This window comes from Oryctolagus cuniculus, chromosome 14 (genome assembly GCF_051225735.1).
Source record: "Oryctolagus cuniculus isolate XC-2025 breed Fujian yellow rabbit chromosome 14, ASM5122573v1, whole genome shotgun sequence".
NCBI lineage: Eukaryota > Metazoa > Chordata > Mammalia > Lagomorpha > Leporidae > Oryctolagus > Oryctolagus cuniculus.
The window spans coordinates 42,702,056-42,721,836 of NC_142880.1; the positions used below are offsets into that span (position 1 = coordinate 42,702,056).

Here is a 19,781-nt window from a genome sequence, read left to right on the forward strand (position 1 = left end):
GGCTCTCAAATCCTGCAGGTTAAAGCCCTTGTGGGACTTTTCAGCATTAACAGATATCATTTGGAGATTAAATGCTTTTTTTTAAGATTATTTATTTATTTGAAAGGCAGAGTTACAGAGAAGCAGACGCAAAGGCAGAGAGAGAGAGAGAGAGAGAGAGAGAGAGAGACTCCATCTGTTGATTCACTCCCTAGATGGCTACAATGACTAGAGCTGTGCCAATCTGTAAGCCAGGAGCATCTCCTAGGTTTCACACAGGGGTATAGGGGCCCAAGGACTTGGGCTATCTTGTACTGCTTTCCCAGGTCATAGCAGAGAGCTGGGTTGGAAGTAGAGCAGCCTGGTCTCAAACCAGCACCCGTATGGGATGGCAGCACTGGAGGAGGCAGCTTTACCCTCTAAGCCATAGTGCCATGCCCAAAAGACAATCTTTTTTTTCAATGCTGGCACTGCCAATCATATTTACTAATGAGGTTAAAATACTCTATAAGTCTATGGTCATGTGATTTAAAGGCACTCAATCTAGAAACAAGGGACTTTTAGCTTAAGGAAGAAAATAGGAAAAGAAAGATAAAGGAACAGTGAACGTCATCAGATGTTCCATAGACTATTAGTTAAAAGAGATCTCAAAAATTTAAAAAGATCAAATTGGTCCACTTCTAAGACTTGGAGAAGAAGCACAGCTGAGGAGACATTTGGAAATGTAGCCACACTCCTGCCATCACACATTAAACTAATGAGGAACAGAGAAGGGAGGCAGCGGAGACACAAGGTGACTCTAGTGAGCCTCAGAAAACAAAGCCTGATGGAAATACTGAAGACAATTGTAATATCTTCTCCCAGCCACACCTCCCACCAAGTCCTAGAGCCCCACTTCTGGTTCCAAGTCACCCAATCTAGCTAAAATCATACCCAGAGTTTCTGAGACTCTGTCCACCCCTAGAGACCTGACCAAGTAAAATGAAATAATCGTGCCCAGATTATGGCAAGACTCAATGAATGCAGTTATAATCACCACTGAGAAAGCAGCTTGTAAGTGTTGTGTAGCAGTTAACAAAGGAAGCAGGATGCCTAGAAGCCAGTGGGAACATGTCAATTACAAAGTTGCCAATAGGAAGACTACATCTTGACTTCAAAAACATTTTTGACAAGAATCACCTGGATAGTTTGGTGGGCATTAAGAGATACATAAGCATATATATTTATATATACAATATTCATTGTGTGGTTCATCAGCTGAACAACTCATTAAGCAATGTGAATTCACAAACCTTGTGAAATGTACATGAGGCCATCTGATTCTCAATGGGCCTAGAGCAGAAAGCCACAGGCAACGTGAGGGTGCCATAGGTTTGCCTCCACCTGAATGGGAAGCAGCTCTGTTTCTTTGCCACTAATGACTTCTTACACTGAATGCACTCACTCGTGCTCCCTGCTTATATCTAAAAATCTTTTATTACTAGGAGAAAGGGGAGGGGGGCCAGTCTCTGTGACAGAGGTGAATTACATGTATAAAACACCATGGCCTTGCTCACTTGACCAGCATAATGACGCATTTGCTGGTAGCAACTTAGCCCCAGACCTCTTTAGAGTTGGAAAAGTGAGATACCTTATAAAATCACCACTTTAACAACAACAAAAACAGGCTAAATAAAAAGAAAAAAATGTAACATTTATTTAATCAGTTTTACAGAAGTGAAGACACAAAGATTCATGGAAAAGTTTCCATTTTTATGCTTACAGTAAATGATGAATGGACATCCATTCTACAGAATAAAAAGGGTATGGCCAGTGGTAATAGCCTGAGAAGGTAAACCCAACAAGGTGTGTATTTAGATGCTTCTCAGCCTCTCTATGTAGCATTTCATGCTTCCAGATATAGGGCTTATGACTTACTTCCAGTAAAGGTAGATCAGAGAATTTCTTTATGGTCAACTCCCACTGCAATACAGAAAAGCAATGAAGGCCAGAATTATATTTCTGAGTTTTATGGCTAACTTTGGGAGAGAAAGGTACTAATTTCTATGTTCTACCTTGAACAAAAGGGAACTCTAATATCCATGGCCTCTTATGGAGGAGAAAGGGGATCAGAAGAAAGGAGGACAGAATTTCAGAAACAGGCTCGGCTTCTGAAGTCCCTCTAGAACCCTCCAATTCAAAGTACTGAGTATGCCAAAAAGTCATATGCTGAGGCACACTTTTCTGGCTGTAAGAATTCCCTGTGAAATTTTCTGCCCTTGAGAGTCTTCAGGGGTGGTGAGATGTGTTCAACTCCTATCCCTAACATGGTGTCCACACCAAAATCATTGCATGCAATCTCTCTCTTTAGAGATCCAGACCTGCCCTTGCTACATCTGCTGCCTTAGACATAGGATTTTCTGTCCCATGAATACAGTCCCCATAGGGAAGCTTGGGATTTAGGGGCCTAGAAATGACCATGACCTGCTCTAACTTGCTCTGCCACTCTACCATCTCCTCCAAGACTTCCCTTGAGCAGCTGGAGACTGTCTACAAGACCTGCCACTGAAGTCTCCAGAGGAAACTGTGCCATAGGCCCCATGTTCACAAAAACCAGTCTTTAAGGAAAAATGTCCAATGGCACTTCCCTCAGGAGCAAGAGCAATGGAATGACTCCAACTCAGATGTTCTCTGAACACCTTCCAGAATGCTCTCTCCCCAAAGACACCATGTCTTCTTTCCAAAGCTCTACTCAGTCTTCTTCTGTCTGGGAGACATAGTGAGGCTGGCATCTCAGTCAGTGGTGATGTCTTGGATTGGCAAGGTCTCCTCTGAACCCAGACACTCACAGCCAGAGCAAGTCTAGAAAATACTGCTTAATGCCTGAATCTGTTACTATAAAAAGTCCTTTATAATCCAGTGTTACACATACTTAGTATGTCAGTGGCCTGATAGGCTACCCATTAGTTGCATATTGTAAAATCCTGAACTGCTCACAATTAACCCAGTTCCTCTGCTCCTTGATGTACCTACAACACTATAGTGTGTGCCAAAATGCTATTCCTATTAGGAAGAGCTAAGAAAACAGGCACTAGCTCTGGGTTTGTGGGCTGTCACAAAGGGAAGGGAAGGAAATTCAATGCCTTGATCTCATTTATTTCCTTCTAGGAGTGGAGAGAATTAAAAAGGCTCTAGTGCTCTGTCCTCAAGTCATACAACCCAAGCCTAAACCCTAAAATATGTCTCTCCCAACTACTTCTTGCCTAGAGGTCCCACGGTTTCTCTAACACACAATTTCCCACACTGTACCAAGCCAAATAAACCTAACTTTGTTGACTTGAGTTTGTTCTTGGTGATCTTTAGTTAATGACTGTAGAAAAAAGATGCTGTTGACTGGGATATGTAGATTGGAGGAGCTCTTTAATCTTCTCAACTTCAACATGCATCTGAATGAAATGAGTGCCATGATAAAGCAAATTTGTATTCAGGAATGATGAGAGTGGATTCCAAGATTCTACAATTGGAACAAGCTCAGCTGATAATCATTCTACCACCCCAATGCACACACTTTGAGTAGTAAGGGTCTTGTTTCATGGTCTCAAACAGCTTCCTGTTCAAATCTCTTGGAAAACATCATGAAGGCAGATCAGTCCCATATGCAACAAAGTCTGAGAAATACTATCTACTATCCTATGGTACAAAATAGAAGGCTTTGAGGTGTGAAGTAGTGGTTGGAAGGGAAACTGCAAATTAGTCAAGGCATACAAGGGAGAGTAAGAAAGTATGCAGATCTGGCAAGAGTTTGCTTCCCTGGGATCACAAAATCAAGTAGGGTGACCCAGAAATCATGGGACAATAAGTAAGGCTAAAGGTCTAGGGCCAATTTAGAGTGAATACTCCATTCTGGATTGCCCTGGTAATATGGTTCTTAAATTATGGTAATGGTAATATAATAAGCAACCTACCTGTGAATTAAATAAACAGCAATTAGAGACAAATTTCCAGGAGTCTAGTCAGTTGCTTAAAGAAAGGTCAGGGAGGACAATGGAAGTTTTCAGCCACAGAAAAGGATGAAAACAAAAAGAGGAAGAACATAAATTATTCATAAAGAGCCAAGGATCCTGTGTTGTTCAAGAACTTTTGGTTCTGCTGACCTATAGCTTCTCCTACCATCGTGGGTCAAGTCAGTATATGTAATAAATTATGTAGTTACAAGTCTCATCTTTCTACTCTCCATTTATCAATCCTTGAAAGCAAAACTCAGGCACCTACTCTTCAGTGTCCAGCACAGGTCTGCTCCTTAACTTCTTTATCAACACTCAGGGCATTAGATTTGACTGGAGTACAAATTAGAATCAGAAGTCAAGAGAACCATTACAGGGTTGATCTAAGTTTCACTAAGACTATTAGAAAGCTCCAGTTTAAATGGGGGAATATATTTTAGTAATTTATCACACTACATGATGACCACAGTAATAATACTGTGCTTTGCATTTCCAAAGTGCTAAACGAACAGATGTTTACCATTCTCAACACGTACAAAAAATGATAAATTGATGAGATATGTTAATTAACTCAATTGAATTTTTCTGTGATGTATATTAGATTAATTAAGAATTAATAAAATTTTTAAAACAAAAAACCATCATGAAATGCAGTGAAGAGTCCCCTTTGCCATGCCCTATGGAATTGCTATTAGTTGTGCAAGGGCCCAGTGGATGTGGGAAGTTTTACCACCAGCAGCATCCACAAAACATGATTGGTTTTATTTTCAGATGTCACTGCAGATTCCAAATGTCACAAGATTCCAAGACAATTTCATCATTCTTTAAGGAGTCTGTATTTTGAACCACACCATCCCAAACACATTCTTCAGTTTCAATAAAGCTCTAACCACTGCTGAAATAGATAAATGGACTAATATGAATATGTGGAGAACATTTTTATATGCAATATCAGATTCTGATATTCTGATGCCCACCCAACTTCCTTCCTTATCCCTTTCATAGGACTCTAATCAGTCTTAAGCTTATGACTTATCCTTAAGCAAAATAAGACAGCTGAATAAGAACAGTCCCTTTTCCAACATCAAAGACCCTCACTAGCTCTGAGAATTTAGCTAAATAATTTGTGAAGACCTCAGATACATAAAGGAAATTAAAGTTAACATACTATTTAACTTTCTTCTCTCCAATTCTCATTTTTTTCTGACTGTGGAAAACTCTGAGAGTGTCCCCCATAGCACCATGAGCTCTCATTCTGAACACCAATATCAGGGTTTATCTGTCACTGTTATGTCTGCGAGGACTGGCCAGGGTGACAAGATAAGCTTTGTGGGGAGCACAGAGTATCTACTTGGGGTTCAGATTCTATAACACCCAGACCACCCAGATTCTTCTGCTTGAGCCCATAAATTTCATTCTTTAGTGATTATCCCTCAATCACAGGAAGGCTCAGACCTATGGTGCAGTTGATGGTGAATTAACCATGAGCATGGGCTCTGATTTTAAGCTCAGGAAAAGTTTGGAGAAGGTGAGCAGGTGAAGAATGACTTCCCTCTTCCACAAACAACCTAGCTCAAGCTCTTCCCTGGTCTTCCTGTGTTCCCTGGTGTTCCCCGTACTACATCTTTCCAGCTAAGTAGCAACTACAGGGTCCAGGAGCAATCCCCAGTTACACAAGGTGACAGCAGGCAAGAGGCTTCCCAGGAGAGGCCAAAATTAAGATAGATGCCACAGACCCTTCCAGCCCTCACAAAGGCCATTCAGTGGAATGACTCATTCATACATCTTCCCATCAGTCTTCTTGTTTCCAGAGAGGAAAATCCCTCAGAGCCTGATGAGAAGGAATGTGAACAGCATCCGCTCCTAACCACAGCTCCCCTATCTCCTTTCCCTCCTCTGCTTCCACCTTGTTCATAGCGTGCACCCATCCAGAACAAATCACCAAAAATAACAGTGGTCCTAAAATAATGTTTTATGTGTTGCTTCTGATAAATATCTGTCTCAGAGTAGAGTAGGGAAAGCATATCCAAGCACAGAAATAAAGAGAAGAGAATATAAAGTAAAAGATGGATGGGCTTGGTCACATGAAAAATTCAAATATTTATGCAACAAAAGCTTCCAAAAGTAAAATCTGAAAAGCACAAACTGGAAGAAAATTAGTACGCCATAAATAACAGACAATGGGTCATTATTCCTCATACATAAAATGCTCTTACATAGGAGAAAAAGATGGATATGCCAGTTTGAGAAACTGGCAAAATGTGAAAAGCTGATGCACCAAAGAAACAATACATATGGGGTATAAAATATTTCTTAGAGTCCAACTTGTATACAAATCAAACAAAAGGACTTTTGATGCCCGCCCCACCTTAGTTCATCATGGAAACAATTATTTTATGCTAATATCCTGTACTGGTGACATATCAGAAAGCATATATTTATAAGCCACTGGTGAGAATGTTACCTGCTAAGTGGTTTTTATCGAGTAATTTATGAATATGCATTAAAATCCTTAAAACTCTGCTAATTCTCTTTCTAGGGCTTTATCATGAGAAAATAAACAAAGATATAAGTAATTATTTATTAATAAAGATGTTAGCCACAGGGTTATCTGTAAAGGAGATTAAAAGAAACAACATTTATGTTGTCTATAAATCTCAAACATAAATATGATGTAATATCCATATCAGGGGATATGTATAATTCACAAAAATACATATTTTTAAGTAATATTTGATGACATGGATAAAAATTCTCAGTATAAAGGATGAGTTGAAAAACAGTAACATATAGACTGTAAACCCATTTTTGTAGATTTATTTTGAATATGTGTGTGTGTATTTGTATTCCTAGGAAGTATGACACATGCTGATGCAGTGATGATCCATGAGTGTGTGACCACTCAAGAATAAAGTTTCTTGGAGGAGCTTTATTTTCCTGCATTCCTCCCATCTATAACGAGCATGCATGTCTTCCATAAATATTACTTTTAAATAAAAATTTTATAAGTTACACATTTCTTCATTTTAAAATTTTGGCTTAACATGTAATGCTTGTACATTTTAAGGGGTACAATGCAACATTTTAGTTGATCAAAACATCTACTTTTTACTGCATTCATATCAAAATGCTCAACAAAGAGAGTATGGCCCTGGAGGAAGGGAATCATTCTCCATGATAAACCCAGAAAATGCTGTGTTCACTGCATGTGGTCACACCAGAAGCACAGATCATTTTATCATGCTTGGCGCAGTTACCAGCCTACAGAGAATGGATGTAGGCTTCTTCACTTCAGGTCTGTCTTAGTCAATCCAGGCTGCTACAGTAAAGCACTAGAGACTGGGTAGCTTAACTCACACACACTTATTCTCACAGTTCTGCAGATTTGGGAGTCCAAGACCAGAGTGAGGAGATTCTGTTTTCAGGTGGCCAACTTCTCACTGTATCCTGAGATGGCCCAGAGTGGACAGTGAGGGCAAATTCTGGCAAATCCTCTTACAGCAGCACTAATGCCATTATGAGGCCTCTGCATTCATGACCTAGGCACCTATGAGAGGCCCCACCTCCCAACAGTAAAACACCAGGAGTTAGGATTTCACTGGGGATGTCACAAATACTTAGTCCATAACAAGATGCATGAATATTGATTATTTCAAATTAAGCCACAAAGTTTTTAATATATGGCAAAAAATAAAAAAATATGAGATTCAGAAAGCACATTGAATTTACAAGAAAAAAAATTTATTTGGGTACATCAACAAGTACACAGACACATTTAGGTTTTTTTACCTTCCTCTAGAACTCCACAACCAGAACTGTCAAACTCAGTGAGAGTTGGAGATTTAAGGCTCTGTGAGACGGGGATATAGACTAGAAGGATCTGTTGTATTCACATGGCAGCTGTAAGTGGTGTCTGCCCAGGCTCAAAAATGGCATTTCTCTATGTCCAGATCCAATTGGAAACAAAATAGAAAGATAATTCTACCTCTGGTGATAGTACATTGTACACATGGAATTCTCCATTAGCTGTGGTTTAAGAGTAAATCTCCCAGTTGATCCGATTTGGTCTGGGTCTTACCTTATGTTCTTTTGAGAAATGGCAAGGACTCTGCAGTTTGTCTTTCATGGTCAGCTGCATCTTTACCAAAGTGCAGCGGTGCATGGCTCCCCAAGACGTGTTGATCCTGCTGAGATTTATCTTCCTACTCTACAGCCTCCACTAAGTCCTCGTACTTCTGGTGTTGACCACTCTAATGGGGAGCATTCTGATAAAGCTAACTTCAGTTCATGGGTCCTTCCACATTTAAAGATATTTTTCTAGGAAGAATTCCATAGGCCATGTCTAAAACAGATGTCAAGAGCTCTGATTTTTTATTTTTTTTTTTTTGGTCTCTCATGTTAAATTTTTTCTCATTGGTAGTAAAATGTTCAATTTAATCAAAAACTTTGAGACCTCTTTTTTTTACTGAAAAATAATAGATGATGTGTGGATTGCATATGTGAGTTTTGTGTTCAATATGTGGAATACAGCCTAAAATGATACACGCCAAAATGTTAGCAGTGATCACCTCTGAACAAAGAGATCACAGGTCTCTTGTTTTTAACATACTCTTCCCAGATACATGGAATGTGTAGTGTACTAAATTTTAAAAACTGAATAAATAAATCTAACTTTACCTGATCTACTCTGGATCATAGGCCCTTTAAATTGTTGCTAAACATTAAATGTATTCACTGAAAAAAAAAAAAAACAAAAATGGTTATTTGTCTGGAAAGCTTTATAGATCTAAGACTCAGTTAAATAATAATTTGAACAATTTTGTTTTCTAGGAACAATACAGTATTAAAACTGGGTTATGAACTAGTTCCTACACATGCACATAAAGAATTTCAAATATCAAACAAAAAGGTAAAAATATGGAGGGTAGGCAGAGATTTTAAAAACTATAGAAATTCCCTAAATTTAACACAATTTGTATTGAATTTTGCAAAAATCTTTCCTGTAGCCATGGGCAACTGAATAAGCGAACAATAAACAAGTCCCTTTGAGGATATTACATGATGTACATGATGCTATTCAAAAAAAAATAAAATAAAGACAAAACCCTAAAAAAAGAACTACAGAGATTGCTCAGGAAAGACAAAGAAGATATCATCATTTTTGTCTTTTTAATATCTCTGGTATAAGTTTATGGAAAATAATCTTAAAGACTGGAAACAAAAGTTCATGAACTCTTAGTACAATTCTTATTCAAGGTATTTGATAAATTCTGCCTTTCTTTTTCAGCAAGCAATAAACCAATTTAAAACTACAACAAAACAGTGAATCAGATAGAGAATCAAACTATTACCAATATTTCTAGTAAAGAGGATGGGGATAACACAGTATACATCAAGGGAAGCTATTTTCTGATGCTGTGTCCTCATATTGGACTGGCTTAGTATCTGGAGCCATTGCAGGACTCCTGGGCAGTGCAGGCTTGAGCCGCAGGGACACTGTCCCTGCCCAGCTAACTCAAGGAGGCAAATACGGAAGAACATTTTCAAGGACTGAATGTCTGGGTCCCCTCAAGATTCAGACATGGAAATCAAGCCCACAATGTAGTGGTTTTAGGAGGAGGAGTATTTGGGAGGTCCTTGGGTAGAGGCCTTGGGAATAAGTATTCTTAAGAGAAGAGACCAGAGAGCTGGTTTGCTCTGTTTCTGTCATGTGAGGATACAGTTAGAAGTCATCTGCGACCCAGAGGGAGCCCTTGCCAGGATTTGACAGTGCTGGCATTCTACTCACATGTGTCCAGCCCCCAGGCCTGTGAGAAACAAACATATCTTCTTTATAAGTCATTCAGTCTAAGATCCTTTGTTACAGAAAGACAAAAGATGATTCTGATGGCCCAGAAAGGAGTAATAAAAACACAAGTGGAATATGTATGAGATCCATACACATGAGGGTCTTCTAAAATTCATGGAAAATGTATTATGAAAAAACTATGCATATTGCACCAAAATAATCTTTTGATTCCATTTTCCATGAACATTTGAATACCCTCATATAATTTCTTCCTTTTATTAAACTATCAGGTATATTTGAGAGAAGAAGAGAGAGCAAATAAAGACAAACAAAGATATTACCACAGAAATCAATGTAACATGGACTAAAGTGGCATCTGTCAATCAAAACGGATATCTTTATTCAGTAGTGGGACACAGTTGTTAATTCAAATATTTCACATTTATAAATTCTTATTTAGTTTAGCCATCATCCTAATTTTTATCTTAAATGTGTATGTTTTTTAAATTTTATTTAATAAATATAAATTTCCAAAGTACAGCTTTTGGATTACTGTGGCTTTTTCCCCCCATAACCTCCCTCCCACCTGCAACCTCTCCCATCCCATTCACATCAAGATTCATTTTCAATTATCTTTATATACAGAAGATCAATTTAGTGCGTACTAAGTAAAGATTTCAACAGTTTGCACCTACCAGAAACACAAAGTGTAAAGTACTGTTTGAGTACTAGTTATACCATTAATTCACATAGTTAAATGTATATGTTTTATACATATATATGTATATGTCGTGTGTGCATATATATATATGCTAAGAGCATATTTTGATACATGTGTACACTGTAGAATAGAAAGTCAAATTATTTAACATATACATCACCTCACCTAGTAGGCTTTTTTCAGTGAGAACACTTGAATTTTCAAACACAGCAATTTTTAAATACTATGATACATTGCTTACCAATAGGGATACATTTTGAGAAATAATCTGTTAGGTGATTTTGCCAGTGTGCAAACATCATGAAGTATGCTTATACAACCGAAGATGGTTCTGACTCTACTAAGTGACACACGTCTATAGGGCCACCATCACATGAGCCCTCCATCACTGACTGAAACATGCAGCATGAGACTATACAATGCATTGTTACCATGAGGCACAATAGATTTCTTGAACTTATTCTTTCTCACTGAAATTTTGTGTACTTTGACTAAAATCTCCTGAATAATCTCCCTTCCCCCAGACTCTGGTAACTGCCATCTTATTCTCCATTTCTGTGGGTTACATTTCTACATTTCACATAGAAGTGAGTCTTGTGGTATTCGCTTTCTGTGCTTGGATAGGTCACTTAATATAATGCTCTCCAGGTCCATCCATGTTGTCACAAATGACAATGATTTTCTTATTTTTGAATGCTTATTTATTGATTTTTATTTATTTAAAAGGCAGTGGAGGGGAGAGAGAGAGAGAGAGAGAGAGAGAGAGAGAGAGAGAGAGAGAGAGAGAGAGAGAGAGAATGAGAATCATTCATCCTCTGCTTCACTCTCCAAAAGCCCATGTGACTGGGACTAGAACAGACTGAAGTCAGCAGCCTGGCATTCAACACAGGTCTGCCACATGGGTAGCAAGAACTCAAGCACTCAGGCCATCATCTGCTGCCTCCAAGACACATGGGTAGGAAGCTGGATTGGAAGGAAGGAGTAGGAATGGATTCCAGGCACTCTGATATCAACCAAGCAATGGCTTAGCCTACTGTGTCACAATGCCCTCCCTAAATTCCCTTATTTTTTGAGGTTTAATAGTATTTCAGTATGTGTGTGTGTGTGTATGAAATTCTTTGAAAAAAATCCTATTGTTAAAATATTATTTTTATTAGTTTCAGCATATTAGACCTATAATCCCACCCCTGCAATTCCATTAACAGAGAAGTTCTTTTGTTTACAGATCACTGACAAATGAGCTGACATTGATGTCTGGAAAATGACACAGTTTCCAAAGATGGTATATATGAAGTGTTTTCCACAGCCTTCCAACAGGTCAGAAGTAATTTACAATCTTCATACCCTGTGCTCGAAGCGAATCTCATAGGCTAACCTACTCCAGCTGTAAATCCCTGTTCATAACAGTTCCTGAAATTACAGAAAAGTACCACTGTCTATTGTGGGAAACACATTTTTGTTATTACAATCCTACTTCAGGTGCCATTATGTGGTATTTTGCCAACATGAGGTATCTCATTAATTAATTCCTTTTAAGTTTTCAAACAGGTGCCAAGGGATACCAATAGCAGGAGAAAAAAAAAAAAAACAATTTATCATATGTAAATAGGAATAATTCTGTCCCTGCTGGTTTCACAAAACTTGAAATGAAAATGTGGACACACTAAAAGCATTGGCACACTGAAATTGAAGGAAAATTTTGGGGTGTACATTTTGCAAGTAAAAAGTGTGATGAAATTGCATCTGGAAAAGCAGAGGAGAGAATAATGGCATAATATTACTAATTTGTTTCTCTTAAAGTTTAGGCTTTTTTCCCCCATCATTGAAATGTTGCCATGACAATCCAAGACAATAGAATCTCCCCAGGACAAAATGACTCATTAAAGTGAGGGCAAAAAGTGCAGCTAGTGTTCACATTTGAATCACAGCTCAGAGCATTTGGAGACAGCCTACTATGCTGCCAGCAGGAGGTTCTGACCACTAGAAAGGTCACTGCTTCCATTGCTACTGTCTTGGCGGAGACAATTACATTTCTATGATTAAACTTGCAACATTATGCATCAAACAGTGTACTTAGCTTAAAAACAATAAAACTGTGTATACTAAATATGAATTCAGGTGACAGTTAATGTGGAATGCTAAAATTATTAAAATGTCCTCTCTATCAAATTTTAAAATGCATCTTTAATCTTTTAAGAAGTTCAGCCTCCCTGGTTTCTCCCAGGCTTAACACCTTCAGAAATCTACACTTAGCGTAAGATTCTTAACTATACTACACCATTAGAGACTCAAGATTTTAACTTGCTCTGAGAAGATAGGTCCAGCAACCAAAATCTAGAGCAAGAATGGAACTTCAAATTCCTCTTCCCCATTCTTACCAAAGTTCTCCCCATGCTATTTGAATATTTACTTTGCTGAATCACCCTACTGGACTATAGCCTTACAAGGAAAAAGAATATGTCTCTATCCTCTTCCAGACCATCAACAGATATTGATTGTCTACTCTGTGCCACATCCTATTCCAGGAAGGGGACATAATGGTGACAAGACAGCACTGTCTTTGACTTGCAGTTTGCATTCCAGTAGGGCAGGCAAATAATAAAAACTCATAAATATGTGCACAATCCAATGTCAGGTACTGACATGCTGGTTCTTAGAAATCTACATTAGAGTAAGGTGAAAGAGAGAGAATGAAGAGGGTGTTATTGTACCCAGCACAGCTTGTCAGGGAAGACTGTTGAGGAAGTGTGATATACATGTGATAAGGAAGGGTTTTTCCAAAGAGAGGGAAAACCAAGTTTGATAGTGCTAACATAGGACTAGGATCCATGGGTTGAAGACAAATTAAGGAAGACCATGTGATCAAAGGCAAGAAGCAAGACAAATAGTGGAAAATAAGAGGAGGAGGAGTTCAGGAAACAGACCATGTTGGGTTCTGAAGATCATTAAGATATTGGGGTTTACTCCAGGGGTGATGAGAAATGCTTTTAAGATTTTTACTGACTGGAAATTAGGCTAGGAATGAAAGAAAGGAGATTCCTTTGGGAGCTACTGGAGAGGTTGAGATAAGAGGAGATTATGTCCTAGAGTAGTGTGGTAGGGTCACTGACTGTGAGAAGCAGTCAGGTTGGGAATCTGTTTGAAAAGAATAGCCAGTGGAATTACTGACAGATTCATGAATGACCATTAGCAGAAGCAAGAATTGAAGATGCTTTCTAGGTGTCTGGCTTGATCAACAGAATGGGACAAAGATGCTATTTAGTGAGGTGAGGAACACTGGGAAGGGATCCGTTTTCAATTGCGATGAGGGTGTCAAAGTTGGACACGTTAGGTTTAAGAGTCCTGTTAATATCCAAGCAGAAGTATCAAGCAGACAATTCAGCCTATATACCAGGAGCAAGGGATATACACTTGTAGATCACTAGAATTTAGAAGGCATTGAAAGTCTCAAGATTTAGATTACCTAGATCAGCAGCCACAAACCATAGTTCTCAAATAATAATTTTATAAAACTACTTTATTAGAACCCAGTCACATCATTTATTTACTTATTGGGTATGCACACTTTTATGCTACGATGGCATAATTGAGGTACTGCTGTAGAAACTGTGTGGCCCACATAAGCCTAACATATTTTCTGATTGGCAAAAATAATAAAAGGTGACATCTCCTAAACTAGAGAGGAATAGAGTTTAAGAGAGGTCTGTAGAGTGAAATCTTCCAACATCTAAGAAGTCAGGGAGTGTAGGAAGACACAGAAAAAGTGATACAGAAGGAGAGTAATGAGAGAAGATGAAAATAATTTTTTTTCACTCTCTGTCCCTCTCACCTAGGAAAAAGCCCGCATGGGGAAGATGCTTAATGGATATCGCTGGAATGTCAAATAAATTAATGAAGTAATACTACTCATTAAAACAGCTGAAAACATTTTGAATTCCAGTCTGCCAGCATGTCAATATTTTTCCGTGACAAAAGATTCTGAAGCCACAAAAACGGTTTTAGGGTAAGTGGGAAAAAATAATACTTTTAAACTCATATGTGCACAAAATGAAAACAGCAAGCTCCAGACTCAACTTTTGATCCCCTAGACTTCTATCTTGATCCTAAAAATAGGTTCTGCATATTTTTATTGTAGGATCCAAAACAGAGGAGAGATTGACCAAAATGAAAGGGTTTCAGATGCAACGCTCTTCACGTGCTATCACTGGGAAATAGGGAACTCAAAAGTCAATTTGTGTAGTGCAATTTAGCCCAGCTACCCAATGGAAATAAGTAATATCCTTGAGCCCTCTTATTTTCCTAGTTTTTTGTTGTTATTTTTCCTTTTTTAAATTTTTTTTTAGCTAGACTAGCATTTCTCACATCTTTCAGCTGCTTTTGGGAATCTAAGAAAAAAACCTGCTGCCCAGCAAGGTTCCACACTCTACTTTCCAGGACCAGGCTTACAGGCAAACAGTCTGTGTAGGTGGTTAACCCCTTTCCCTGCATGCGTTTCTTTATGATGGAGATGATGAATATAAAATGGAATTCTTCAACATTTTGTATGATACCGTTATATACAGTATCCTTCCGAGATCAGATAAACCCGTTCAGGGTGGTATGGCCGTAGACAACATATACAGTATCCTATCCAGAAACACCAAACTTCCTCTGAGACAGTAAGGAAATACATCCACTGTCAATAGCAACTATTACCAGCCTACACTGAAAATTCATCTTGATGAATTGTATTAGGAAATTCTCACAACAGCCTTTGCAAGGATTATTTTTTTTCCTATAAAGAAGGTATTGGGAAATTGGATTGGGATGGTAAACTTTCTCATTTTTACACAACTGGTAATGTGAAGAGTCAGACTTTTAACACAAATTTTTGTGATACTGGAGTTTTGTATTTTTTTTTTTTCATATCACCTTTGGCTTCTGCAAGGCATACCACTAAACTATAAATGGATTAAAAATAACACAGACAAGGTACAGACCAACCTAAACCATTTCAGTATTCACTGAAAGCATGGATCCATTTCTCTTCATGTGCTTGGGTAAAGATAAAGCCACCACTAAGCTACAAGATCTTCTCTCAGTAAACTTTACTGTAAACATTTTAGGTAGTTTTGGAAACCCAGACAAGCTGTTAATTCAGTTGGACTTGATTAGATCAAATTCCAGTGCCTAATTTAAAAATCATGCATGGTTACATTGATAAGCTTTTATTTCTACTAAACTTCATACCAAGTAAATTTTATCAATCAAGAAACTTTAGGATTCATTTCCTTAATCTTTACTAATTATTCTGTTTACTAAGCGAATATCAAATATTTTATCCAGAACAAGCAGTTAAAAAAAATTGTACTGTGCAACATCTTTCATCTATGGTAGCAGATGTCTCACTTGATAGTTTTTGGCAAAACTTTTCATCTTTAATCTGAAGGTTTAAATCCTGCCATGCTGTTTTTAATCATCATTTAACTTCTGTTCTTACTGTTTTCTTTATCTTGCAATTCAGAGTGAAGCTGTGAGAGCTTACAAATAATGTTCCCTAACGTAAATATGTTCCCTTAAAAAGGTAGGAAAAACTATCTTCTTGTGTACTTCGAACACTGAAACTATTCCAAGTTACCCACTTGCTCCTAAGCCCCAGAAAAAACACCATTTGGTAGATCTGTCCTTTAACACAATAGATTTTCTTCTTTATTCCTCATTTGCCCATTACTTTCCTGTCAATAGCATTTAAAAGAAATAGAATATGGAATCTTCCCTTTTATATTCCCCTGGACTGCCGTTAAATTCATTATAACTTTCAAAGACTTTACCAGGATGTATGAGTTGTACAGGTATAGATGGTTAGATGAATAAAAATATGCATTTCTTATATATATGTATGCATGATGTATAAATATTAATATACTCATACACATGTACACATATACACATGTATATATGCAGACATAACAACAGATTTCTTTTTTTTTTTTTTTTGACAGGCAGAGTGGACAGTGAGAGAGAGAGACAGAGAGAAAGGTCTTCCTTTTGCCGTTGGTTCACTCTCCAATGGCCGCCGCGGCTGGCGTGCTGCAGCCGGCACACCATGCTGATCTGATGGCAGGAGCCAGGTACTTCTCCTGGTCTCCCATGGGGTGCAGGGCCCAAGCACTTGGGCCATCCTCCACTGCACTCCCTGGCCACAGCAGAGAGCTGGCCTGGAAGAGGGGCAACTGGGACAGAATCCAGCACCCCGACCGGGACTAGAACCTGGTGTGCCAGCGCCGCAAGGCGGAGGATTAGCCTAGTGAGCCGTGGTGCCAGCTAACAGATTTCTATTTCAGACTCTTGTTGATACTCAACTACATTCATTTAAAAATGATAGTAACTGTTCACTTTTCTGGAAAGTCATCTTCTTTGAAGTTCTTAGCCAAGAGCTAAAGATAAATGAGACCACCTTCATACCTGTCTGTCCATGCTCACTCTGGTAGACAAATTAATGGAATCCTGCACATGTCTCGGTCTCCATCAGTGAATGCAGCTTTAATTAAATGAAGAAGCTGAGACAGGGAGATGATCTTAAATTATCTGGGTGGGTCCGATGTCATCATAAGAATCCTTGTAAGAACTCTTGAGAGCAGAGAGGAGAAAATTTACTGTACCAACAGATGCAGAAAGAGATTTACAAGATGCTAAGCCAGAGAGAGATTAGAAGATGCTCTGCTAACTGACTTCAAAGTTGGAGGACGGGCCACAAATCAAGGAATGATGGCAGCCTCTTAATACTGGAAAAGGCAAGGATTAGATTCTCCCCCCTGATCCCTCAGCAGGAACACTGATAGATCTGCAAAACCTTCTTAGAATTCTGACCTCCAGAACAATAATAAAGAATTGTATTATTTTAAGTGACTAAGTTTGTGGTAACCTGTGATAGCAGAAATAGAAGACTAATACATCTATCAAATCAACTCTGACAGTGAATGAAATGACAACAGCCCAATGAGAGAAATTTCCTTAGCACTGGAGCTTGTGCAATCACAAATGACATGCCCAGGAAGGAATGAGTGGATTGCCTGAAAGGAGAGATTACTCCCAGTCTCAGCCATGTGAAGAGAGGCAGGCCAACAGAGTTGTGAGGAGCAGGAAAAGGATGTCAGCACTTCACACTTGAGCAGGACTCAGAGGTCACTGTCTAGAGAGGTAGAGATCAGAGCAAGATTTCTACTGGAGAATTAGGTCAGAAGCCAGTAGAAGAAGGATCTTGGAAGTATGTGTTTTCCCAGGCTCCAATGCCGGCGTAGGCATTACAAAATCCTGAGGTACTAAATGTATTTTATGCATGCATCTACCTTTGTGTCTTGCTTATCAGCAAACTAGAAAAAAAAAAAAGAACCTTCTCAAGTATTATGTAGGGCATTAAACAAGAACTATATAAGAGCTTAATGTGAGGGGTCATCTTTCTACATTTGGGCTAGAATTTTCGGAGATGCCATCATGACTACAGATATGGCCATTTGAGGATCATCCAAAAAAGCATTTTCAGGGACCCAGTCCAGGCCCTGGAACTCTGGATTGTAACACAAGCTCATTCTCTTCCTTCGATAACAGAATCAGTCACACTGCGGTACTGACCACTGCTGGCTGTGAAGATTTAACTGTCATTGAAGCACAGATCACCTCCATAAGCTAGGAAAGGGAGAAAGGTAGTTTCTCCCTCTAGCTTCCAGAAGGAATACAGCCTTTCCAACACTTTGTGTTAGCCCTAAGAGAATACTTCCAACTTCTGACATCCAGAACTGTGAGACAATCAATTCCTGTTATACTAAGTTTTTTTTTTTTTAATTTGTTACAGAGGCATCAAAAATCAATATAGAACTAACCACGATCATTTAGATGAGTCTTACAATAGTTGATTTTGAAGGATGAGGTACATGCTTGCTAGAGAAGTAGCATAAAAGCCAAATCTAAATTCTTAGCAATTTTTCCTGTTAGCTACATTTTAAATATTTATAATCTAATTTTGATTGGCCATTCTAATTATCAGCTATACTTTTCTTTTCAGAGTATAGTATTTCTATTACTTCAAAGGTCTGTGTTTGCTAATTGGAGGTAATTTTCCAGAGCCAATCTGTAATCAAGAATAAACTGACATGTGGGCACTGGGTCCTGGTCTCGGTTGCTCCTCTTCCAGTCCAGCTTCTGCTGTGGCCCAGGAAGGCAGTGGAGGATGGCCCAAGTGCTTGGGCGCCAGCACCCATGTGGGAGACCGGGAAGAGATACCTGGCTCCTGGCTTCAGATCGGCATAGCTCCGGCCGTAGTGGCCATTTCGGGGGTGAACCAACAAAAAGAGGACCTTTCTCTCTGTCTCTCTCCCTCACTGTCTAACTCTATCTGTCAAATATATAAATAAAATAAAAAGAAAAGAAAAGAAAAGAAAAGAAAAGGAGAGAAAAGAAAAGAGAAAGAATAAACTGACAGATCACACATCAATGATGTGTGCTTCATTTGATTCAGTTAAAGTAGGGCTCAATTACTCTTGTACCCTTGGCTCAACATGCTGGGCCCATCAATAAAAATTTATTCAACAAATACCAATTATGTTAACAGAAAGTGTACCCAGATTAATGATGCCATTGCAAGAAAGAGTCTTAGGGTACATCAGGGTAGAATTGAGCAAGGAAATAGCATTTACAGTGAGTGAAAATGCACTCTCCAGATATGGAGAGGGAACAGGCTCTGGGAAGAGAGCTTCTGCGCAGAGTCTGAGGAGAATTCTTCATGTTTTCTTGTAATGATGGAGTGGGATTGTCCATGAGATGGGAAGGAGAGTCCTCAGATCAAGGCAGGGTTCTCCTGCAACAGGGGTACCGTCTATTTTCTTTGATAATGAGTCCTTTTGGATCTGTAATGGTGATTCTGGAAGTAGTCATAACTACAACCACAATGTTAATGACATCCTAATCAGCCCAGGGTCAACTGACATAATGATATGACGGACACATGACTGTCTTTTTTAGGACATTGTGCCATCCCTGTAGTTTTTCTGTTATTGTGATACAGAAACTTCTTGAGGCTCTTCAGAACATATAAGTTCTGTTCATGTTTAGCTGCCTAACAATTGTGTTGTACCCATTACCTTCCAGACAATGGTCTAGGCTTCATGATGGAGACATACTCTACTACCATGAATACTATGACCCAGTTGAAGTACATAGCAAATAAAAGAATCACTAAATAACATTTATGTGCCAGGCAGAGGGTGGTTACTCCCCGGGATTGCTGTAACAAAGCTCCACAAACTAGTTGGTTACTGTCTCACAGTTCTGGAAA

At 38.7% G+C, this 19,781-nt stretch overlaps 1 long non-coding RNA gene across 7 annotated transcripts in view; it reads right to left on the reverse strand.

The window, feature by feature from the left end:
* LOC149122308 (uncharacterized) overlaps nt 1–19,781 on the reverse strand; it is a 291,013-nt gene that overhangs the window by 99,749 nt on the left and 171,483 nt on the right. For 2 of the 7 annotated variants that reach the window (XR_016220636.1, XR_016220632.1), the window contains exon 4: nt 1,677–1,941. The exons of 4 other annotated variants lie outside the window; for them this stretch is intronic. This is a non-coding gene — a long non-coding RNA (uncharacterized LOC149122308). Of the gene's footprint in view, nt 1–1,676; nt 1,942–11,252; nt 11,882–19,781 lie in introns of those variants that run through there. One more of the 7 variants, XR_016220634.1, reaches the window with a different exon arrangement.